Below are 6,201 nucleotides of genomic sequence, written 5' to 3'. Positions count from 1 at the left end.
AGGGAAAATTGAATCTGGTTGCTCTGAGATTTGAACAATTTTGCCACAAAAGTGAAGGGGAAGAGAGCTGGGGAGCTGAGAAATAAGCCCTAGAAAGGCAAGCTTGCAGCTCCTCCTGCCTCTGGGACAGGCAGCCAGGACCAGCACCAGCCCCTCTGCTGGGCTGCCCCCTTCCAGCCCCACACTCTGGCCCTCCTGCAGCAGCACCACCACTCTGGGATGCTACACCAGCACTGGAGGTGGTGGGGCCATGGCACTTGTGCCAGCCAGGTCACTGGTGGCCCTGGGCACGTGCCTGCTACATATGCACCTGGGCCAGTCGTGTCAGAGGTGCTGCCAGTTTCATCCCCCCAACATTTTAGGAGAAGGAAAAAACCCAGCACGTATTTGCCTTGGCTTGTTCTCAGAAATTTCTGAATCATTTTGCCTAAAATTTCCCCCCTCCCCTTCAAAAAGTCAAAGCAAGCTAGCTGCATGGAAAAAACACAACAACTGTGGCTGAACCTTATACGCAGTGGCAAGCTAGCTGCATGGAAAAAACACAACTGTGGCTGAACCTTACACGCAGTGGAAAACAGGGACATTTTTTAGGAAGCCTTAACAATCTGCAATACCACCAGCCTTGACTACATAAGAAACCAAATTCCCATTCCTTCCAGTACAGGACCACCAAGATCAGCTGTTTCCCAGCCACACAGAGGTGGCAGGCGAGGGCTTGGGCCTCCCTCCATCTCCTGCCGCATTTGTGCCAGACAACGCAGCCACTCAGCCTGCCAGACCCACCAGTTTCAGAGCCCTGAACTACTGATGATGCTTCATTGCAACACTTTATCCATCAGCAATCATTTATTTTTACAATTCTGGGTTTTAAGTGATGCTGTCATGCAGGGAAGGGCTGAGGATTTCATCCCCAGGTCCACTGAATTTGGAGTGGCCTTTGAAGAAGAAACACTGGGAATACAAGCAGGACGTGGGGGCAGGCTGCATCCCCAAGAGGGTGCAGGTGTGATGGAGCAGAGAGGGGCTGAGGGCATGACAGGCAGGGGAGAGAACAGAGGAAAGCCAAGATATTGCAGCTAAGGAGAGGTGTTAAAGGAAAAGGGTGAGACTGGGCAAGGGTGATGAGAGCTGGGAAGCCAGGTCCGTACCGCAGAGCAGATGAGGAGCAGGACACAGGCTCATTTCAGTCCAATACCCCGTAAGTGCTAATTGTCCTTAGGGAAGTTTGAATTCAAAATGGGGCAGGGAAAGCTGCTGGATCCACAGGCATGAAAACACAGGATTTACTGCATAATTCGGAGGGCTTCACAGTCATTCCTTTTTCACCAGGCATTTTCAGACACTGCACACCACCCAGGAGAAACATTAAGAACCCTGTACTCTAGGTGGGCTGGGGGCAAGGAGCAGAGAATGCCCTCACCTTCCTTTTGGCTAACAAGTAAATGTAAATGGTGCTGGGAAACCATAACGGGTCCCCTTTCCATCCGCTCCTGGGAAGCAGAGTCATCTACTTGAAACTCTTGCAAAGTTTTGGGCTGGAAATATTGCAACAACAGAGAGCAGCTGAGTCACTGAGCTTGAGTGGGATCCTCCTTCCATTCCTTCATTGCCTTCTCTACCCTGGGGCAATGCAGTCTTAGTCTGCTCTCTTTTTTTGCTTTCTTCTTTTTTTTTTTTCTCCTATGGAACTAATGCTTCCAAAAGTGAGTGCCCAAGAGCACTTACAAGAACCAGGGTGCTGCTCTGAAAGCTCCCTTTCCCCAATCCGTGGCCCTGCAATGCTTCCCAGACCTGTTCTGCAGCATCCGTTGCTCATCCAGTCCTAAATCATGAGCATCCTGCTTGCCTTACTGTGGTGTAATTATTGTGCTTGCAATATACCCATCAAACATTGCCCCACATACTGTCCATCCCCCAGGCTGGATGACACCCATCTGCAATCTGATCTCCCTGTGAGATACAATGCTCTGCTCCACCAGAACTGAGCAGGCTCCCCAACGTACCCTGCCAAAAGACCTTGCTCTGCATCATTGCTGATCTTGCAGTACCAGGATAGAGATCTCCCTCTTCAGCAGACCAAGAGCTCTGGCTGGATCTTCCTCCTACCCTGCAAATCCCCCCTCCAAGGCTGTTCTAGATTCCCACCACAATCCTGGCCAAACTCCTTAGACCTGCTTTACAATTACCCCCTGCTCTTTCAGTCCCAGACCATCTACTTGCTCAGCCCACAAAAACTGGACTTTGTGGTCCCTACATGTCTCATCCTGCCACCGTCCCACATGTCTCCAACTTGGTGTGCTACTCTAGGGCTTGGGGGATTGTGGCTGAGAAGTATGAGGGGACTGTCCAGGACTCCCCAGGCTGGAAGGGTTTATCACCTGCACTCCAAGGACTGATGTACCTGCAAGCCCTTCAATGCCAGCCTCTTCACTTCACCTGACCTGGTGCTTGACTCTCTTGTGCTGCCCCCACTGTGCCAGGACAGTTTTCCAGAGGAGTTGCTCCCAGATTTTTCAATCACCTCCACATGGCTCCAACTTTCCCCCTTTCTCCCATGTGTCCCCCCATTCAGCCCAGCTCCCCAGATGAGCATGTCACACTCATTGCCACAGCACCACCCATGAGAGCCGACCTGCTCATCGGCCTAACGGATTTCCAAAGGGATGGGGGAGAGGGGAGGAGAGTGAGTGGCTCATGCTTCTCAGCCACTCAGCTCAGCCTAGAGCTAACGAGGCATCTCAAAATTAAAAAGTGAACTGCAATCCCCAGCAGGCCTGTCCTCCTTTTGGCATTAGTCGGAGTTCTCTTTCTCTCTCAAAAAAAAGAGGACTGGGGAGCCATGAGTTGCATTTGGAGCTGTTAAAACACCACATCCCAGGGATGCTGGAACAAGGAGGTCAGCCTGGGGTTGCTGTGCCGTGGAAGCACTGGCTCTCTTAGAAAGGTTGAGGTGCAAGATCTGCCTTACCATGGCAAGGAACACAAACGGTATATGGGAACAGGCTCTTCCAGTCCTTCTATATCTAAATATCCCAGTTCCCTCCTGCTTTGTGGGCAGCAACGGTGGGTGCATGGAGGAGGCACTGCAGGATGCACAGGTGGTTCCCTGCCCGTAGGCCTGAGCCAGTGGAGACAGTGCAGGGGTGATCGCCACTAGGCACTGGTGTGGGGGGAGGACGTCAAAAAGGAAAGAACACTCCTGTAGGAGGAAGATATAGGGAAAGCAAGCAGGCAAAGACCCGAGAAGGGAGGAAGGGAGGGCAGCCTGGTTTATCACTTTTGTGAGTTGCATTTCTCATGTGGCAGTGTGGGCGGTGGGGCACAAGGGCAGTGCCGGGGACAGGGGCGCTGCCGGAGCAGCATCTCAGCGCGGTGGCTGCGGCCCCTACCTGCACCTCTGGGGTGCCCAGCACCAGCTGCTCTGACCTTCCTGCCCTCAATGCCCTCATCTTTGATCTGCAGAGGGCCGAGGGTTCTGGCTTGTAGAGGTGCTCACTGGAGCAGCTCAGCCTGACTCACAGGCAACTCCTCCTGCAGGCAGCTGGCTGTCCAGCCAGACCACTCGGTCACTGCTGGACCAGCCCTGAGACAGCACCTCTGGGGTGCCCAGCACCAGCTGCTCTGACCTTCCTGCCCTCAATGCCCTCATCTTTGATCTGCAGAGGGCCGAGGGTTCTGGCTTGTAGAGGTGCTCACTGGAGCAGCTCAGCCTGACTCACAGGCAACTCCTCCTGCAGGCAGCTGGCTGTCCAGCCAGACCACTCGGTCACTGCTGGACCAGCCCTGAGACAGCCCCATGCCATTTCTCTGGGACACACAGTTCCAAGCAGGACCTGTCACCCCTCTGAGATGTTGTCTTGGCCATCCACAGCTCACCCTGACTCGTCTTCCTGGGGCAAGAGCACAACTGGGTGAAGAGCAATCACCTCCCCCAACAGAGATGGCTTACACCCATCTTGCCCAGCTGGAAGGAAGCTGAGGGGTGGCAGGACAGTCCAGGTGGAGCATGAGGGGGATTGCAAGGCAGTGTCCTGGAGAACAACCCAGTTTTCAGGGTGCTGGGACTGGGGTTCAGTCCAGTCCCACAAGTCCTTAAGAAATAGCAGATCTGCATACACACAGGTTGCAGGGCTTTGCCCAAAGTGTGCCTTTTCCAGTGGCACACAATTTATTGGAGGGGAACTTTGATGTCTCCACAGCAGGGCTGTGGATGAACCAGAAGCCACAAAGGGTTAGACAGATCCTGGTGTGATCCTACTGGATTTCTCCTAGCAATGGATTTGGCCAAAAATCTCAGAGAACTAGTGAGCTCTGGGGACGACAGTGGAGCGAGGAAACTTTCACTCCTTTCCCCTGGGCTTGTAATGCTAATGATCTCCAGCTTTCAGGCTCACCTCTCAGTCCACCCTTCCCTCAACTGTAAATGTTGCAGGGGAATTTTTGTCCAAATAAGCTTGTCCTCGGGGGAGGGGGCCAGACATGCTGAGATTTAGGGCATCCCTCCACACTGAGCACCAAAGGCACGGTCACTGATGCTGCCAGCCAGGACTTTGCACTCGCGAGCAAACGGAAGGACAAGAAAGGGTGAAAGGCAACAGTGAGATGAGTGCAGGAAAGAGGGTTACCATTGTCTTTCTATTTCTCTGCTTGAATGAGGGAAAAAGCAGTTTGTACTTTGGGAATTCAGAGTAAAATCAAATAAAATGCAATGGTTGCCCAAACCCATCCATTTTACAGTCAGGAAGGACGCAGTGCCTGCCGAGTCCAACCCATGCACCGCACAGACCTGGCAGGGTCAGCAGCACTGCCTGCACTGAGCCCCGTACTGCCTTGCTCAGGAAAGGATGGTCCATGTCCTGGGCAGGGAGGGGTGCTGGATGCCCTGGGGACCTGGCATCAGAGCACACAGGCTGTGATATGCACCTGGGCTGCTGGACCTCCAGCTCCATGGCTCCCCATTGCACCCCTCTGCTCTGTTCCTCCACGGAGCCAGATCACCTACTGTTTTACTGTATCATAATCATCTCAGTGGTTTACAAGATGGTTTTCTTGCAGTTTTTATGTCATCTCTGCAGTTCTCCCCCTCATAAAATGTGACTGCACCAATTCCTGTGATTGGGGCTGGTCAGCTAATAGGGATATTTCATGTTTCCCAGACAGAGCCTTTAAATCAATCCAGCCATATCCCATGTTCAAAGGAGAGAAGGGAAAGGGGGAACCCCCGTTCCCTTTCAGAGCACTGCAAGCCCCTCCAAAGTGGTTCCCCACTGCACTCAGGTGACCTCCTAGATGCCTCTGAGCACTACAGAGGGATGAGCATTTCCCACAGCCCTCCCTGAGGCCAGGGTCCAGCAGCACTTGGTGCTGCCGTCTGAAAGCCCCTGCTCCACCCTGGGGTAGAGCGTGGTGATGAGGGCGGTGGGGACTGTGAGGGAAGGCAGTCTTTGCAAAATGGAAAGGGGTGGTGAGTGGGTGGGGGCAGGTTTGGGTGAAGTGCAGGGAAACCAGAGGTTTCAGAGAGAGACAGGTTCGTTCATGGGGTCATGGGACAGTGGAATACAGTGGGGTGACTTCAAAACCTGATGAAATCAGTGGGGATATTCTTCCACACCCAGTTTCCAGGAACTTAGGATCAGATCCTTTGGGAGAAAACTCCTCCCTTGTATCACTATGGAATTGGCCCTGGCATCTCTTCCCCTCGAGAGCACAAGCATGAATCTGCTTCCTGGTAGACATTTGGAGAAGGACATCTCAATGTGGTTCCTGTCCTCCTGCAGGCTGAACATCCCCCAATCCCACACATCTCCTCGTGAGAAGCAAATAGTATTGCCCAGAAAAGACTGAAAAGAGCCAAGCTCAGAAGGCTGAAGCCACAAGTCCTCCAAATACCCCTCCCTGTGCAGTCAGCTGTGGTTCTCCACTGCCTGCTTCTCTCCAACAAATGGATCTCAATTGTATCCTGGAGTACGATGGTACCTAAAGATTATTTCATATTTCATCTCCACCAGGACAACAAAGAGAAGGCCCTTCCCATTCTCCTTTTTGCTCACAGGACACGAGAGGAATTGCAGATCCTTGCATCTCCTACTGAACAGCAGCCAGGCCATCAGCTCCCCAGGGAATATTTTATCCCTTATTGTTGCTGAGGGGGCAGCCTGGCAGCCCAACCAACAGCCTGCCAACCCCAACCCTCTGTAGGGA

The 6,201-nt window shown here is 52.9% G+C and overlaps 1 protein-coding gene across 1 annotated transcript in view; it reads right to left on the bottom strand.

The window, feature by feature from the left end:
* LOC104165959 (gamma-aminobutyric acid receptor subunit beta-4-like) overlaps window positions 1–6,201 on the bottom strand; it is a gene marked incomplete at its 3' end in the record, with an annotated part of 28,058 nt that overhangs the window by 16,762 nt on the left and 5,095 nt on the right. The gene's annotated exons all lie outside the window — the stretch shown is intronic.

This window comes from Cariama cristata, unplaced genomic scaffold (assembly GCF_000690535.1).
Source record: "Cariama cristata isolate BGI_N322 unplaced genomic scaffold, ASM69053v1 scaffold19148, whole genome shotgun sequence".
Lineage (NCBI taxonomy): Eukaryota > Metazoa > Chordata > Aves > Cariamiformes > Cariamidae > Cariama > Cariama cristata.
Note: the sequence above shows the minus strand (reverse complement) of the source record. Positions and strands in the feature narration are given on the sequence as shown.